Below are 18,608 nucleotides of genomic sequence, written 5' to 3'. Positions count from 1 at the left end.
ACATGGCTAGAACATGTGAACTCCACATAGACAGGATGCAGGACTATGGACTTGTAAGACAGTAGTGCTAAAAGCTGTGCCGCAGAACCACCTACTTCCAAAGCAGGCTTGCTGAAATGGAGCAGAAGAGCTCGCCTTTGTTTAATACTTCCGCCTCAGGGTCAAAGCAGAAAGCAAGTGAAGAGACAACTAGCAGACACATTTTGTCAAAGTGAATCCTCTGGCGATACTGGCCGTCTTTTCCATCACTGGGACATTCTTATTATTTTCACACTCCAGTGGCAGTAACTTTCAGGGTGGAGTGAGGTGGGGTGGCGGCAGCTTGTGATAATAACTGGCACAATGCAGAGGCAGTCATTTTCTTTTCTTGGACTCTTGTGCCCTTTTTTTTCTTTTTCTCTGGAAGGCAAGATTCCTTTCAAAGAGCTTTAAACTGACTAGCCTGGTGTAACAGACATCATCTAATTTACCAGAGCACGCTAATCTGTGAGATGGTTCTCTTAGCAGATCAAGTTAAGCCTCCCCCAACCGTATAAAAGTGAAACTGCTGGCCTGCATGTTCATTCCTGCTCCTGGTAGGGGGAGTGTTGATAATAGTGCTGCTTGGAGGGGGGGGTTAAGTTAAATGGCTGGAATTTCTCTGTGGGAGCTCCTCTTCGTCTTCAAACCCCTCTTTACTGGCTCGTACAAGAGTACACTCCAGGGAAAGTGTAAAAAACAGCAGCTTGCCTGTCTGCACTCGGTAGTCTGCTGGCCTTGGAGAGAAGGAGAGGCGGGGGTGGCGATGGGGAGCTAGAATTGCACAATGAGATGCCAAAACGATGGCCTGGGTCCTCCTGCTATTAGTAAGGGGGTGAGTGGGCTGCCTTGCACATTCACCTCAAGGCGGATAAGGAGGGTCAGCCGAGAACTTCACTGCTCTTTTCGCACTTCTGGGATCATCTTTGCCTCTCTCCTGGGACCCCCTAATCCTCTTCCAGCTATGCTGCCAATCTGGTTTATCTCCAGGAAGCTGCATTTTCAACGCTGTGTTTTTCACTTGTCAGAGCAGACTTCAGCTGTGACTCACCAAGACTTAAGGACAAAGCGCTGAATTAGAGCTTTGCACTTTGTGTTTAAGTAAAAATTGATGAAGATAAAAGGCTGTTTTCCTGTCTGGTCTTCCAATTTGGCAATCAATACTCCCCACCTGCCACTAATTTATTCTCATAACACCTAATGAAAATCCATTGCTTCCTGTAGATCCTTAATATTTGAATAATGAGTGTAGTGTGTGTGTGTGTGTGTGTGTGTGTGTGTGTGGGGTGGGGGGGTGCGGGCTCTTGTCTATTTCTGGTCGACTTGGCTACAAATACAGAACATCCCTATCCCCCCAGTTATTACCTGTAGCACTGTCCCACAAAGAAGACGCCCCTACGAAATGCCTCATGTACCAGCATATTAAACTTGACTTGACATCGGGCTGTTACTGATATTTTCATCTTCTTGTGCTTGCTGATTTGCGCTGCTCACATTCCAGTACAATGATTATGATTCCCATGTAAACCATGTGGTTGTGATGAGGGGTCCAATATACAATGCCATGACCTTCCCTGAGTTCCTCTATTATAGAACATTTTTTTTTTTTTGCTCTCGGACAGACGGTAAATCCAAGTCGTTGAGTCAGTAATACCACATTAACGCTTGGAGATCTCGGAATTACAACTCGGACAAAACAAAGCTACCTAAATTGTCCGACTTGTTACATAATGATGACCTTTCACCTTAGTCAATTGTTTCAAATAAAACATATAACCTGGTCAGCCTGAAATGCCATTTTTTGTGCTGAAGCGAAGTGATACATATTCAATACAAGCATGCCATTTATCTTGAATTGCTTTTTTTTTGCAGACCTCACAGTTTTCCGAATAGTCTGACTGGAAATCAAGTGGGAAGGTGAAACATCACAACTCGGAGCTCTGAATAGTCAGAGAGCACATGAACGCAGCATAAGTATCCAACACTAAACTAATATTGTGTGAAAAATTCATTTCCTCTTATACTTAACAACTGGTTGTACCACCTCCACCATCATTAGCTACAATGACCACAACCAAATGCTTTTTGTAATACAATATCTGTCTTTCCTGTTGCTGGAGAGAATTTAAAACTGCTTTAGTTCAGAAATATTGGTGGTTTTGGGAGTATAAACTACTAATTTCAGGTCTTGCAACATAATTTGTAATCATTTTATACTTTGACATTGACTAGTGCAGTCCTAAACTTTAATTCCTTTTGACATTTAGATCATTGTGTTGCAACATGACATTTAGATCATTGTGTTGCAACATGAATCAAGAACATTCCCATAAAGCATTTTCTGAAACAGAGTAGAGTCCATGGTTTCTTAAGGCTAGTTATCCAGACCTTCAGACAGCAAAGCATTCCAACACCATCATGTTTGACTGTTGGTATGACCTTATTAATATGAAACGTTGTGTTTGTTGTATGTTGGACAAAATGAGACATGTGTCTCTCAAAGCGTTCCACTTTTGTTCATAGAGCGTTCTCCCAAAAGGCTTGTGGTCATCCAGGTACAACCCAGCACAGGAGAGCTGAACATTTCTGTTCTTGGTTAGCAGTGGTATCTGCCTTGGTTTAGCTTCCCATGAAGCCCTTTAATGCCTGAACACTGACCTTTGCTGAGACATGGGAAGCCTGCAGTTCTTTCCATGTTTTTTTAGGATCTTTGGTGGCTTCCTGAATGATTTTCTGCTGTGCCCTTGGAGCAATTTTGGCACTCTGGCTACTCCTGTAAAGATTCACAGCTGTCACAAGAGTTTTTTTTCTGTATCTGGAGATGATAGCGGTTCAGCTCAATGGAGCGTCAGAATCTTAGAAATGGCCTTGTAGCCCTTTCCAAACTGATAGATATTAATGTCATTTTTTTTCTCCTGAAATTTTCAGGAATTTCCTTTGATCATAGCATTCCGCACTTATTAATTTTTTTAATGGAACTTGACTTTGTGATATAGTTTCAAAATATATCAGGTTTATATCGAGCAGGGCTAACCATTCAGTCAGCTGCCTTAATTGGTTTATTTAACTCTTGCTTACTCGCACAGTGCCATTTATGTAGGGTATCTTCATTCATTCAGCTAAACAAAAAGATATTACTTGTTCACTCAGAGGCTATTTATTTAAATTTAGATTTTTTTTGAAGACCTGAAAACACTAAGTGACAAAAATGTGTAATAATAGAGGAAATCAAAAACACTGCAAATCCTTTTTCATGCCACTGTAGCTAAGGCCAGGTTAAAGACGGGGTCGACTGAGATGTCTTGATGGCCAATGCAGATTGTCGGGTTTCTTCTCCCCTTTCATGATTGTTTTAACTAACAAGTAGAGGTGGTCCTCTCTGATTTTACAATGCTGCAGGTACATTTCCCTTTGGCCTACATGAATGCAGCAACAAAAGGAAGCAAAAAATGAACTTAAGACTTTTGTATAAGGGCAGCACAGTAGCACAGTGGTAGCGCTACTACCTTGACGTAACAAGACCAGTGTTCGCGTCCAGGGTCCATCTTGCATGATGTTTGCATGTTCTCCCTGTGTCTGTGTGGGTTTCCACCAGGTGCTCTGGTTTCCTCTCACCATCCAAAGACACGCAAGTTAGGTGAACTGGCAACTTTAAATTGGCTCTAGTGTGTGGATGCGTGTGTGTGTTCACCTTGCGATGAACTGACATCCTGTCCAGGGGTTGTTCCTGTTTTGGGCCCTGTAGCTAGCTGGGATAGACTCCAGCAGATGCCTGAGACCTTGTGCAGGACTCAGCTGGTTAGAAAATGACTGACTGACTTTTGTATAAATTAATTTAGATTGAGTGGTGGCTGTGTGGCTAAATGATCTGGGCTGGTAACTTGAAGGTTGTTGGTTTGAATCCTGGCAGTGACAGAAGGAATGATATTCTATTAGGCCCTTGAGCAAGGCCCATAACCTACCATTGCTCCTGGGTGGGAGGATGCGCTGATAGTGTTTTGCCGCACCCATCACACAACGAACCACCTAGATTAGGACCTGAGCGAAACAGGTGATACCTCAGCACCACACTGGGACAGTGTGATGTCTTTTACAATGGCTGGAATGCAAATTTTACCACCCACCCCCAGGTTTTTCCTTCAAGTTGGAGGACCAGCTTGCAGGTTAACATCATACCCAGGACACAGCAATAGCAGGTTAAGGGCCTTACTCAAGAGCCCAATGGTGTAGAGTCACTTCTGGCATCTACGGGATTCAAACCGGCAACCTTCTGATTGTCAGGGCAGATTCCTAACCTCAGAGCCACCACTCCACCTCAAATGCTCCAGGGGTGCTGTACAAATAGCTGACCTTGTGCTCTGCCCCTAAAACTCTGAGTAAATCGGGTATGCGAAAAAGAGAGTTTCTCTTTGGGGATTAATACAGTATACCAAAAAAAAAAATAAAAAATTGGACGTGCTGCTGGTGTTCAGGACTCTGTTTATCCCACACCAAATATTGACCATCGGCTGCCACAAGGAGCCCAGAAACAAAAAAACTGTACAAATATGTGGTGCAGTCAGAGGTGCACACATGCAATTATGTAATGTTGGGTAGGGTTAGTGACCAGAGGGTGTGTTACAACTTCAGTGGGCTCAAACTCCTAAGCCTACCAAGTAAGGCAAATGCAAGGGAGTTGAAGGGAAAGTTCTGTCTGATGTTTGAGCCAAACATACAGGAGGAACAATGTGGATTCCATCCTGGTTATGGAACAATAGACCAGTTCTTCTCCCTGGCGCAGCTGCTGGAGGGTGCATGGGTGTATGATAACCCAGCCTACATGTGTTTTGTAGATTTGGCAAAAGCCTATGACTGGGTCCCTTGACATCCAAGAATATGGAGTAACAGAGCCCTATATGAAAGTAGAGAGAGTGCTGTGTCTGAGTCAAATTTGTTCACTGTGGGTTTCAGGCTGTGTTTTGTCATCACTTCTGTTTGAGGTTTTCATGTGAAACAGCTGGGATGAGGTTCAGCACCTCCAAGTCTGAGGTCATGGTTCTCTCCCAGAAAACAGTGGATTGCTTTCTCCAGATTAAATGGGAACAACTACCCTTAGTGGAGGAGTTCAGGTACCTCAGAATCTCGTTCATGAAAGATGGAAAAAGAGAGTGGGAGATCAACAAGCGGATTTCTGTTTGGGAAATTCTGGGATCCTCAAGCTTGTCTGCCATGCTTTTTTTGGTCACATAGTCACTCCTAGAAATACGCTTGCTCGTTTAATCTTCTTTTTGGAAAAAGCACCATGCATTTTCTGTATGATCATTAAATTGGTAATGCTCATTGTTGTAATAATTAAAATAGATAATTAAGACAGGAGGTGAAAGATGGAAAAAGACAAAGGAAGATCAAAATGCTCATTGTTGTAATAATTAAAATAGATAATTAAGACAGGAGGTGAAAAATGGAAAAAGACAAAGGAAGATCAACAAGTGGATTAGAGTGGCGGCAGCTGTCCTGCATGTTCTGTACCAGTCCATGGTGGTGAAGCTGAGTCTAAAGACAACACTCTCATTTATCAGTTTACATCTCTACACTCACCTATGGTCAACAGCTGTAGGAAATGACCAAAAGAATGAGATTGTGAGTATAATGTGGTAGAAATTAGGTTTCTGTGCAGGTTCACACAATGTTACAGGGTGAGAAGCTCACTGATTCTGGGATACACCAGAATATAGTTGCTGCTGCTCCAAGTAGACAGGAGCCAGTTGAGATGATTTGAGCAAATCATAAGGATGTCTTGGGTGGCTCCCCCTAGAGCTTCTCCAGGTGCGTTCCACTCTACTCAGATCCTGCATCAGATCCAGGATGTGCTGAAGTGACTGTATGTCTCAGCCTGCTTGGGAACACCTGGGAATTCCTCAGGAAAAGCTGTAATATGTTGCTTGGGATGGGGAAGTCTGGGATGAACTGCTTGGCCTGCTGCCACTGCGACCCTCACCAGGAAAAGCAGTTTTAGAAAATGAGATAAGATGAGTGAAGTGTTGTGACTAAGTCACTGGATTTTAAAGCACAAGGCTGAAGGTTCAGTTCACAAAGTAATCTAAATTGCCTGAGCTCAAGTTCTAAAAAAGAGCATCTAGACAATTGTACTTTATCATTATACATTTAAAGAGCTTTGGGATGGTGATAAAAACTATCATTGTTGGCAAAGATGGACTGACCAGATTACATACTAGTGGCCAGAATTCATTTTAATATTCTGCCATTGGCAAGAAGTACAAAGCCTGCTATCTCGTGCCCAGGAAACTGTATGGTAAGCACATATACTTCTGGTGTCCAATTAGCATTCCTCATTTTTGGTGCTCACTTTCTTGAACAGCACGCTCTCCTCATGTTGGCGTGCTGTTTTCTTAGTGATGTGAATTTTCCCTTCAGTCGCCCATGCATGCAGCTCTTGCTTGGAAACATAGTAATGTGTACAGTGTGTAGGCCTCATTCTGGTATACAAATATTTGTATGGAAAGTACAATACATTTTTGTATCCCTTTATCTGGGTGGGATTCATGTCTAATTTCTATGCCCTGCTCCTTGCAGAGTACAGTTTTGTTTGAGCTGTACAATTCTCATTCTGCTGCCCACATCTCTTCTTCTCAGAGGTATTCATCAAGTGGCTTGCAGTTTGCCATTTAGCACCCAGTAACAAGGAGAGGTCCAGGAATCTGTATAGTAAACAAATGCCATTGTGATGATCACTTATTGGGGCAGTATTTAGATCAAATGTTGTTGAATGGTTGCTTGCAATGCTTACACATTTCTTTTTGGTGCTCCATTTTTAGTGTATTTCATTCTGCTGTTCATTTATCTAAATGCTGTGCATGTCTCATTTTAGCAGCCCTTAATGTACAGCGTGATCATGTCTAATTCTAATGTGCATTTATCAAACTGGTTTGTAAGTGGCCATTTAGTCCCTGGTAAACTGTTTAGTTAGCATGCCTTACTGTAATTCTCAGTTATCTAAGCAGTGTGCTGGTCTCATTCTGGTGTCCAGTAACTTGTGGCGTAAGTACATTTTATTATGCCATCCAGTTACCTGAGGAACATCCCCATTTCATTCTAGTCCTCACTTTTGTGCGCCTTTTGTTTAAATGCCCAATTACTTATCCAAGTATCATTTTGATGTTCTGTTACCTGGTCGTTGCACATGACCTCTCTGTTATGCTTTTGTCGAAGTGGCATGAGTGTTCAGTATTGGCATCTAGTAACCTTTGTAGTATATATGCTTCATTCATGTGCACAGGTAACTTGTTGGCACCATCACCTTATTTTTGTTTCTTTTGTTTTTTGACCAAAACCATTTCATTTTCTCAGTTCACAGGGTCAGGGGGCTTTGAGCAGCACACATTGACATATAATAGGTAGGTAGGTCAATAGGTTGATTTGTTTGCTGCCGTAAAGCACAAAATATAAGGCATTGTTGCACAGATGCAACAAAATAGGCAAAGAAACAACAACAGAAAACTAATGTTATCATAAGTACACACACTCAAGATTAGTGCAAATTGGAATAATTACCTTTAACAGTACACAAAATGACAATTCAGAATTCAGCAACATCTGTATGGTCATAGGAATAAAAGAGTTCTTAAATCTGTTGCTATTTACCTTTGGGAACCTAAATCTGCAGCCTGATAGCAACAGCTGAAATTTAAAAAAAGAAGGATGGCGACTGTCTTGAAAGAATTGAGTTGGCCTTCTTTCTAACCGTTTTTGTGATACAGCTCAGTAACAGAGGTCTGATCAATGATGAGGCCAAAGCCTTCAAATGGTAGGAGCTGAACTGGATAGTGTAGAAATGAACAAAGAAAACTGCACAAGAATTAATGTACCACTTTCATGTAAACAGAAATCAGTGTCCAAATAAGCCCCTCAAAGTTTAATTTTTAACAGATCACTCAAGCTAGTGATGATACAGCAGAAACTACCTTGGCATTCTCTGATAAATTCTCACTCTTTCACTCAATAAACAAAGCTTTATTTATTCGACCTGGGCTATGGCCAAACTGAAGTTGATAAAGGCACTGCATTTACTTGTAAATGAACAGCAAGTAGTGAAGTTCTACTTATTAGTATGAAGTTTTCCCCTAGGTCTGGTAGGAAACAGCCGACATAATCTAGAAGGATTTACTTTATTTTCCTTCATTGGATGTACATAATAATACATGCTGCATGGTGATAGTGTATGGTAGTCCCCTGTGCCACTTTAGTCTACTCAGTATTAAACAGTTTAGAAAAATGCATGGATGAAACAGAGACTTAAAAATGGAGACATTTCATTTTCAAGCTGTACATGTGTGGTGACTGTCAGATTTATATGGTACTTTGAAATTAAATTACAATATATATTTGGAGGTGCTAGAGGCACCTACTCATTATTAACATTTAATACTCCCACCCTTGATTACCCTCAATATTTCTTACACCAGCTGTCAGCGCATGCATTTCCAGTACTCACAGTTGTAACCTGAATAGCTCTGCTTTGCATTTTATTTATTTTCCCTTTCTTTCCATTTTACCTTGTAAAGCCTATATGTGACAGACAAGCTCATGCATCATGTGGCACAATTAACAAGTATGTGTTGCTTAGTAGAAATGCCAAACTCTGCAACCTCATAGATCATGATTATAGATCATAAAAGCTTTACTCAACTGGTGTCTGAAGCATGCTATGGAAATATATTTGAATGATTACCTGCCGAGTCATGCAGCATTCCTTCTATGTGCATCTGAAATGGACGAACCAGTGTATTATTTCACAAAAGTCTTCTATTAGACTGTCAAGTCTATTATTATTATTATTATTATCAAAGTTTATCTTAATAAATTTGTGGGTAGCACTATGAATACAGCTTTTTAAAGAATTCTGGCAAATAATATACCCTGCCTGCTATGGGTAGTAAAGGTGTTTTTGTTAGTCTAATCCGCTATACATGCTATGTCCTAGCCTACTTTTCTATAAGCCAAATGGCCAGTCATCATCATTCAGCCTTGTTTGAACTGATTTCTGGTTCAAAATGGCTTGGTGTGTGTTGTAACAAACCCCCTGTGGGCGTCATTATGGCTTTCTGATAAATGTCATAGCATACAGTACAACAGAGTAAATAAAAGACTTTTATTTTACATTAACAAACCCTGGGTTACAGAATGTGATGCAATATACGTCATATTTACAGCCTGATTTAATTTGGAGGAAAACAAGCCAGTCAGCATTACATATTTACGTTGTCATAAGATTTGTGGATTTATATATTGCCCCCGTCGTGGTTTAAAATGGCTCGGTAGCCTTAATGTCTTTTCCGTTAATTACTTAATATAAGAACAGAATGAACCCAAAGGGTACAAAACTAAATGAGTCACACTAACAAGACAACAAGAAACTGACTGATCGTAACCGTTCAAGGTTACTACGTGTAGGGAAAAAGTCATGTTTTTCGGAACAGTTGTTCACTGATCTCTTGGCTACGACATTCGGTTCTATTCCCCAGTCAAAGACTTCCTTAATCAATATCCTGCCAAACAAACCACTAAATAGATTTTAGATTTTGCCATTCTTTCTCATTGCTGGCTTTAAATGTATAAATCTGCAGTATTCCATCTTGCAATCTATACCATACATTACAATAAAACTATTGATGTGTTCTCAAGTTGCAAAGTTCCCATTCAGCATTCTGTAGCGCTTTTGTTGTACTACAACGACAATCAAATGATGGAATGTCCCCGTCTAGCGCCTGACCAACTCATCGTGTACAGAATTTCACCTGCTGAACAGACGAGGTCGGTCGAGCTTTCCACTAGTGTGTCGTTGAGATCCAATCGAAACAATTCAAAGCTTTTAAGTGCGTACTGTAGGAAATCCAAACACTGCCCCACAACAGGAAGAGACGCCGCAACTTGCAGGTGCGGCTCTTACCTTTGTCAAGTGTCACACCCAAAATGGGCGGGGCACACTGAAATTCTGCTTTCGTTCCCGCTCTGATCCAGTTACAGACAAACGCTCTCAGGGTGTTAAGTTGATTGGTGAAGCACGTGTCGCTCACAGCCCCGTAGCACCGCCTCCAAGCTCGTTTGGAGCCAATGACCTGGCGTGGGGAGGCCCGCTGAATGGGAGCTGGCTGTCACTCAGCTATTGTTCATTAAGTCTGGTGAGGAGTTGGTGGACGGAGCTGGACTTAGTGCGCGGAAGCGGGTTTTACGTTTGTTTCTGTTGTGGACCGCTTCGGGCAGAGTCATCGCGGGAGCACTTCGGAGCAGGTAACGTTTTTTTTTTTTTTTGTCGGCTTGTTGCGATTTAAGTGGGCTGGAAGCGTGTCGAAACATTAGGTCAGGTGTTTAGTACTGTCCTTTGGAACAGAGGTGAGGCTGCTTGCTAGTCAGGGCGGATTGACGCTGGTCGACGTTGATTTGGCCGAATACTGTAGCTTCGTACCTAATATATGGCATAGAAAGTCAGTGGGGTGCCGGCTGATATTCATACAGGTCGGGAGCTTTGAGAATAGTGTGGTGTTTGTTCAGGACGATTACCGGTGGCCAAGGGTAGCTTTTCAAACGTTGAAGAAAAGTTTTTGTTGCCGAGGTGTATTCGTTCGGAGGTGAGCTGCGCCCAGCGCAAAGTTCACTTGTTTGTCTGTTTAAAAGAGAAAGATGTTTATTGTGAGAGGTTCCCTTCCCACGCCTCGGGCTTCCTGAGAGAGCGAGAGAGGGACAGGGGTGGGGTCGATGGATTTCTGTCCTTCGCTAGCTTCACCTTTTATAGTGGCGAAGGCCTTGTATACACCAGCTCTGTCCCATACCCCCATTCCGCCCAACATCTTTTAAGAAAGGTAGGGTTGGGATTTAGCCAAGAGCTGAGTCTACATAGTAATCCACCAACTGCCAGAAAACACCTGGTTGGGAATGACGTGAGCTTTTCGTAGTCGTCTTGATCTTAACATTTAACGCCCGAGCCCAAGGGGCTGAAAAGGCAAAGTGGGGGGTGGCAGCTTAAATTTTCATTTTGTCTTTCCCTGATGGTTTATAATATGATAAACAAGTACATCAGGTGAAGTTTTATATAACAGATGGCAACATTTTATTTAGCAGCTGCATTAGTGAAATTTAAAGGTTACAGCAGTTTTTACTGTAATGGAGAGTGAGAGACACATGGGGGGGTGGTGAATAGGGTAAATCTGGCAGAGCTGCTATCTTAGCATCTGCAGCTTTGTTAATCCAGATATTTTATCCATGAGAGGGCTGAGTAGCAGTAATCACAGTTCAAACAGAAAGCCTGAGTCTCGCTGTTGATACTATGCCAGGTTTTCACATTTCTGTCTTTCAAACGAACAAGAAGTGAAACAACCTAGAGTGAAAAGTACATAGCTGGGATCTTGGGAGGGGTACAGTGTGCAAAGGCATAGAGAAGACAATGTAGAGTTGCAGTGAACCTGGTTTGTCTTCAGTCTAGAGTGCCTCGTTGAATAACCCATGGATCGTTTTCATAATTTCATATGAAGTTTGAGTTATAAAGTTGTGGTTGCAGAGACAAATCATCGTAACTTCAGCCAAATTGTGAGAGATTCAGCCAGCATTTGCAAACATTATGCAAATGTATTTTTATCTCTGCCTTGACCAATGGAAAGTGCATCTCCTAAAGTAGAAACATGAAGATATATTGATTTCCTTTACCAAACTGGATCTTTTGTTTGTTCCTGTTCATATTTAGATTTATTTTGTTATCGCATTCTTCTTTAAAACGGTACCCCTAATTTGCTGAAGCGGCTGATTTAATTTGAATTCAACAGTACCACGAGAAAATGAGTCAATTGTTTCTTGCATGAATGCGCATTTTCGTACTACGGTCCTGGTTGAAAACTACCGATGCTGCCAAATACACCATTGGAATTTTAGTGTTTCTGTGTACTGGTGAAAACATTTTGCAGACTGTTCAGGTCAAGAGAAGATTTCAGTTCAAGGTGTCCTAACATTGCTAAGACAGTACTGCTGAGTATTGGTCATCTTTGCATGTTGGCTTAACAGAAGAATTTTAATACTCTGCTACTTTAGGGTGTTGTACCATGTTAGCCATAATGAATGTAGTGAGAAGTCAAGCAAAATGGCACCTTTTATTGACTAACTAAAAAGATTACAATATTCAAGCTTTCAAGGCAACTCTGGCCCCTTCTTCAGGCAAGATCTTGTTTGACTTCTCGCAATGCTCTGTGCAAATGACACTCTTACTACTGCTGTCATTCCTGAGGCAAAGGTGACCCGTGAACCAGAGTGCTTGATGAAGTGCTATTCGCACACTTCAGAGACCTCTGGTAACCTTGGGTCTGAGGAATATTTGAAACCTAATTTTTGTATGGGAATGTTCATTTATTTATATATGTGTAATGATACTCTTGAGTATATATATCCATGCTGATTAGATCAAAACATTAACTATTCCCATTGTTTCAATGTGTTGTTGACCTGTAAAGTGTGCAAGAGTATATATATATAGTCCAGGAAGGTTTGACACTACAAAATGGAGAGGGATCCTATGTACTGGAATGCAGGTGAGCAATATTTTGTGAGCCTAAACCATTAATAAAAGTAAATGGCTATTTGAAGCATGGTCAGAACATTTCTCTTAATTTTGATAATCCTCTGCAAACTTTCCACATGTCAACTTTTGTCAGAAAATGGAACTGCCTTAATGGTTATTACAAATGGGGTGTGGCTTCATATAGCTGTTTATGCGGATGCTCACACAAATCGTTAGAGAACAGATGATTTACCATATATCTTTGGTAGTAAATTAGGTGCATAATTGTTTGAAATGATGGTGGGTTAGGTATTCCACTGTGCACAGCCTGCCAGCTCTTGTAAATTCTTTGTAGTCAGTCTGCACAAACTAGCAGAGCACAGTGCCACACCTTTTTTAAATGGCGGTTTTTGGTGTCATTCCATTTTTTACTGTTTAGGGGTTCTAGAAATTTTTGGTGGAGGAGGGAAGGTTAAGACACAGAAGAGCATTAAGCACTGGCATAGGCTTGTGGGGTTGCTGTTGGAAGGGTTGTCATTGAGAGTGGGACACATACCTCAGTGCCCATACACTGTTGCTGTACTGTCTGTGCAGGTTGTTGTTTATAAAACTGTGGCAGTCATTACGAGTGTAGGCCCAGGCTACAGACTTGACTGGCTTTCAGTTCAATGTGCTGCTGCCCCACCTGACCTGCATGTTGTGGTTGTGTGTTTTTTGTTTCGTTTTTTTTTTTTCTTTTTTGCCCCCCCTCCCCCAAAGCCTTAATGTAAAAGCAATGGCCAGAGGCACAACTTCCTGCATGGAGCTTCCTGATACTGCTGTTAAAACTTATTTGACAACCGTGCAGGAAGTTTATTTAAATTACTTTTGGGGGTGGGGGCAGTTAGCCCTAATGACAACTTCAAAGGAATGCACTTTGTGTTCACCGCCTGCTCACTCTGTAATAATGCTTATGGCAAAAAGAATTATCCTGCATTGTTTGTTTTCTGCAATGATACTGTGAATACCAGATAACACCCTGCCTCCCCCACTTTAATAAGGTATTTTGTTGTCTTCTGAAGCCCCATTACCACTCAAAAGCTGCTTAACATGACATTTTAAGGCAAATGTTTTTAATCAACTGACAGCCGGGTCTGGAATGCACTGTTACATTGCATGTTTGAGCAGAGCTTAGTCTCATGGTAATCACTATGGTTTCAGGCAGAACCGTGTTCAAGGCCCTTCTGATAAGATGATCGCAAAGGGTATCAGTCTGCATGGTATTCAGATCACTTTTCGTAAAGGGGCCTGATGTCACTGGTTTCTCATGCAACCCAAACCCCAGCATCTAATATATTAATTTTGATTCTTTCAGGAATGGGCAATAATTGGCACAACTGCCTTCATGGATGGTTTTACATTGGTTGACGTTGCCCATGAAAATAGGTTTGGGATACCCCCTTGTGTGATGAAACTTCTGTTTGCTACAGGTTATTATGAAAGAGTGCTATAAATGTAACTGTTATTATTACTGCACTCAATTCACCACTAATGCTGATGACTAGTTGCCTAAAGCACTACTTTGAATCTGAGGAACCTCAGCCAAATGGTGATCAAGGATGCTTCTTAGGACGTTCATGTTAAATCTTTGTTGATTTCATATGTGTAAATCTAAGGATGCAAGCTATGTTAGTAACTGCAGATAAGGGCAAAAATGTACAAGTTGGTGTGGTGCTAAAAGGAGTATTCGTCAGGTATAGTTCATGCATTAACCCATTTGATTAAATATTGGAATGTCACCAAAAGCAATTCACAAGGAATAGCTGAGAGAACTGAGGGCTTCCCCAAAAAACATATCCTTCTGCTTTCAGTTGGGAGTACAGACAGCAATTTCTGACTGTGGCCAAAACTAGAATTCTGGTTACACAATTGCCCAGAGGTTCAAAGAGGTTTGCATTGTCCTTGAATTCTTTTTATTTTCCCCTCTTCATTTTGCAGGACGTCCTACATCACAAACTAGCTTTTACCGTACCTACAGTCATACCGGCACTTATAGTGCAATGTAGGATTTTTATTACTATTAAAGTAATAATAGAAAGGTGCCTGGTAACTGTTGGATAAATCACACAGTAGCGCTTTACATTTTTTTGCACTGGGCAGATCCGTCGGCTAACCAGAGAGTGCTGCATGAGAGCACCCTGTGCATACTCTGCTGTTGAATGCACCACATGGCGCACCAGTGTTCCATTTTCTTGAGAGCCCCTGGCGGCGGTCCAGGCTAGTTGTGAGTAAGCAGGTGGCTTGCAGCATAGTTCTGCATACACTGCTTCTGGCGATTGTCACCCGATATTACAATGCCTCATGGATGAAATGCGAGAGTGTTCAAATTTGCAGTTTCTTTGCTGCTTGAATGTGTCTGCTCAACACCAACAGCTTACACCATGGAAGAGGTTTAAAGCTTGTCCACATGCAAAGGAGCCAAGATGAGGCAAGTCTTACTATTTAGCTGGAATATACAATATAGTAGAGCATTTTTTGAAAGTCGTGCCTGACTTTTTTTGCTGCATATCCAGATTTTGGCATTGTGGGATTGTGGCCCAGTTCAGTTTTACCTAAATAATGTTCTTTTTGATCATATTATTGTTCAGTTGTTCACAAAGCCCATTTTTATTGCCACTTTGAAGCTTATTGAAGATCTTTGGTGCAGGCATCTGCAACTTTCCCTGTCTGCTTTGGACACTACAGTGGAGATCTGCAGTTGTTTATGTGATTGTTGTTTGAGGACAGCATTTTTTTTCAATTTTGGAATGGTCTCTTATGTTGACAAACTATACCAAGCATAACTTCTAAATAATCCAAAGGTATAGTTGTCTAATTTCTCTCATTCGATATACTCATTAGAATGTGCTGCATACTTTATTTTGGAGAATGAACAGAAAGTTGTATGGAAAGTTTACCCCCTGAAATCCTGCGGCACTGCTTACACTAGAATCCTAGAAAAATCTTGGGGAATGCATTGCCAGAGGTGACGGCTTACCAAAACTAAGAAGCCTAGATTCCAGGAACACCCTTTATAATTCCAGTCTTTGTAATGTTTGTAAACTTCAGAAAGCCTCATTTTGTTTTTCAGGATAATGGAGGCGACGCATTGGTGCACAGGAAGTGCTCATGTCATACAGGAAGGGAGCTGTTCCTTATCGAAATCTCATCTAAAGGCCATTGCACTTGCATCAGTACTTGCACATCACTTTTGCTGGTCCTACATGTGTTGACTGACTTAGCTGTACACTTGCTGTAGTTCACCTTTTGCTTGGGAGGGAAAAAGGCATGTAACTGTAGAGTTTTGGTAGGATGTGTGTGTGTGTAATTTTTTATTTACTTATTTTTGACTAAGCTGTCGGCTCCTTGTAAAGTCCCTGTACACCTCCTTTTCCCCCTCTATGTACTACCTATTATGTGCAAACAAGTTACATTTTTACTACAAGTAAGAGACCATTATTTGAAAAGAGAACATTTGAACATGAGAACACAAGGGTGATTATGTAAGAAAAGTATACCACTCTGCTTGATCTTTGTATTTATGATGTTCCTTGCTATCTTGTGCATTTTGGTTTTTGTCTCTTATCCCCTCTCAAGACAGATTTTGATGTAGGCTGTTTCATTTGTCTTTGGTCTACATTAGTTGCCTTACTGACGGCTTATGATTGGCATCTAGTTAGATTGGCATCTTAGCTCTGGAATCATTTTATCGCTTCCGTGATTTATGCTGCCACCATGTCCTTTTCTCTTTTAAAGTCATAATGAACACTCACTTTTTAGTAAGAGTGTGTTGTTATAATTTGTGAAACGGAATAAAGGCAAGTCTGCATAACTCACAACAGTCAGTAAAGACACATATTTAACATATAGGAGCAAAAGTCATTTAAATTTTCCATCTTAGTAGTAATGTGCTAGCAGACAGAGAAGTGTAGAGCTGGGTTCTTCTTGCAGCTGCCCCACAAAGCATTTAAAGAATGACCAGTCAAGTGTTGAGAGTTTGAAGGAGGCAGAAATTCCAGCAGCTGCACTACTCTCTTCTAACCTTACTTACTCTTCGTCTGAAAATCTCCCCTTAATGTTGATGAGCCGCATTGACAAAGCTAATTAAATTCTTTGAGATACCACAACATGGTAAAAGATTTATTTTAATGCAGTAAAGTGGCAAAATTCAATTAAGCTAAATGCAGTCTAAAAACCCAAGATTTTTTGTTTTGGTTTCATGTCTGTTTCTTTGGGTTAGTGGTGTGCCAGTCTGTTTAGACTGGACATGGCAGTCCTTCAGTAGTCCAGATTGATGCTTGCACTTTGGGAGTAGGATAGGTGATGATAGTAGAGCTGTAGAATGATTACTTTCTTTGTGTCTTGGAAAAGGAATGAGTTACTGTATCGAAATTACCAGCAAGAAGGAAGTGTAGTCAAAGCCCCTCCAGAGTTGTAGGTGGCTAGCTATTATTTCCAATTCAGTTTCAGAATCTCTGTCCTCATGAAAGGTACCTAGCTGATTTGTTTTAATAATGCAAGGTAGTGAATAAAATATAAAGTATAGCTGAATTTCTCAATGCTCCCAGTTCAACATAAACCGTAAGAAAAATACTAACAATAGGCCTTCTAAAGCTCTCATTTATTGTTTTTATTACGTTCAATAACTTTATAGTTTGTGTTACATTTTGGGGTGAACCTATAAGTCAGATATAACTTGTAATCAAAGTGAGAATTGAATGGGACACTGATATCTAATTAGATTTAGCTGGCAAGGGTGTGTCCTTGTCTTCGGCTGATGGCCTAAACATTTGTGTATTTTTCCTTTTCCTATTAAGATGCCTTCATAGATAGAGAAAGGGAAAAGTGGAGTCTGTGTTAAATGGTCTCAGTCACAGGGTTTTGTTTGCATATTTGTTTTAGGCATAGGACTTTAAAGCTGTTTTTGGGTAATTATCATTAACGCTGACTTGTTTAATCAAGATGGATGCATATATGCAAATGGTGCTTAAGAGGTGACATGATTTAAATTTTGTAAGGAATTATTAGTACAGTAGATCTAGACATTTTAAATTAGTTCAAGAACACAGGGAAACTGTTAGAAACTTAAGGGTAATTTTTGCACAGTTAGAAACTTAAGGGTAATTTTTGCACAAACAATATCGTTCTCTGTGTGAAAGAAAAAAATACTAGAGATATTAAGTAAATGACCAAGTAATGTGATAGAGGGTAGGACTTTGGTGACATTCAAACCTCATCCTGGTGTTAGTTTGGAGAAATTGGGTAGATAGTGTTGGTCAGCTTTGTTGGGCTGAATGGTCTGTTGTCAACATTTTTTGATTAAGGAGAAAGAGTTGGAGAAATTGGGCATTGGGAAAATGAAATCCGAACAAATTAAATAATGTACCTTAAAGACTCGACTACAATGGAATGTCAACTCAACCTTTGTTTGGCTGTAAGGTGGAGAAAGCACCTATACTTTTAAACTAAGTGTTGTATTATCTGTCTGTCTCTGATTCAATGATAAGGATCTTGAGAGCTCCATGGGGAATTCTACCCTTTTTGTGTTAAGTTTTTCTAGTGTCATCAATTTGTACATTTACATGCAGACACATACCAGGGATAAGGAAAGTAACTCAGTTAAGGCTGAAACACAGTTTCATAAAAATCAGTTTTAACTGTTCCAGTAATCTTCTGGAGTTCTTCTCTAGCAGAACACTCCAAAGTCATTAAACTGCACAGAGAGTTTCCATGGATCCAAAAACAATCGCTGAGCCTATGATAATTTTCTTGTGTTTTATAAATGAGTTTTAGTCTTTCATGTACTGTGAAGTAAATAACATTCATCTTCTTTATATATATCCTCGACCTGAGCCCCTGAAGGATAGACGTATGGCCACTGTCTGTTTGTCATCTCATACCACTGTTTCAACATATCCATAGCAAATGGCAGGATTAAAACAAAGCTGACACTTTAATATTTTTCTGCTACTGGATTGCATGCAGCACACTCTTTCCTGCTTGACTGTGTGATTGAGCTCCACAAAGGAACAGG

At 40.7% G+C, this 18,608-nt stretch overlaps 1 protein-coding gene across 2 annotated transcripts in view; it reads left to right on the top strand.

The window, feature by feature from the left end:
* The first annotated feature begins 10,174 nt into the window (after positions 1-10,174).
* Positions 10,175-18,608, top strand: part of LOC120518194 (junction plakoglobin-like) — a 39,736-nt gene continuing 31,302 nt past the window's right edge. For both annotated transcript variants that reach the window (XM_039740846.1, XM_039740847.1), the window contains exon 1: positions 10,175-10,305. The gene's annotated coding sequence lies outside the window, so the exon portion shown is untranslated. The remainder of the gene's footprint in view (positions 10,306-18,608) is intronic.

This window comes from Polypterus senegalus, chromosome 17 (assembly GCF_016835505.1).
Source record: "Polypterus senegalus isolate Bchr_013 chromosome 17, ASM1683550v1, whole genome shotgun sequence".
Classification (NCBI taxonomy): Eukaryota; Metazoa; Chordata; class Cladistia; order Polypteriformes; family Polypteridae; genus Polypterus; species Polypterus senegalus.
The sequence above is the reverse complement of the archived record's forward strand: the minus strand, read 5'-3'. Positions and strand labels throughout refer to the sequence as shown.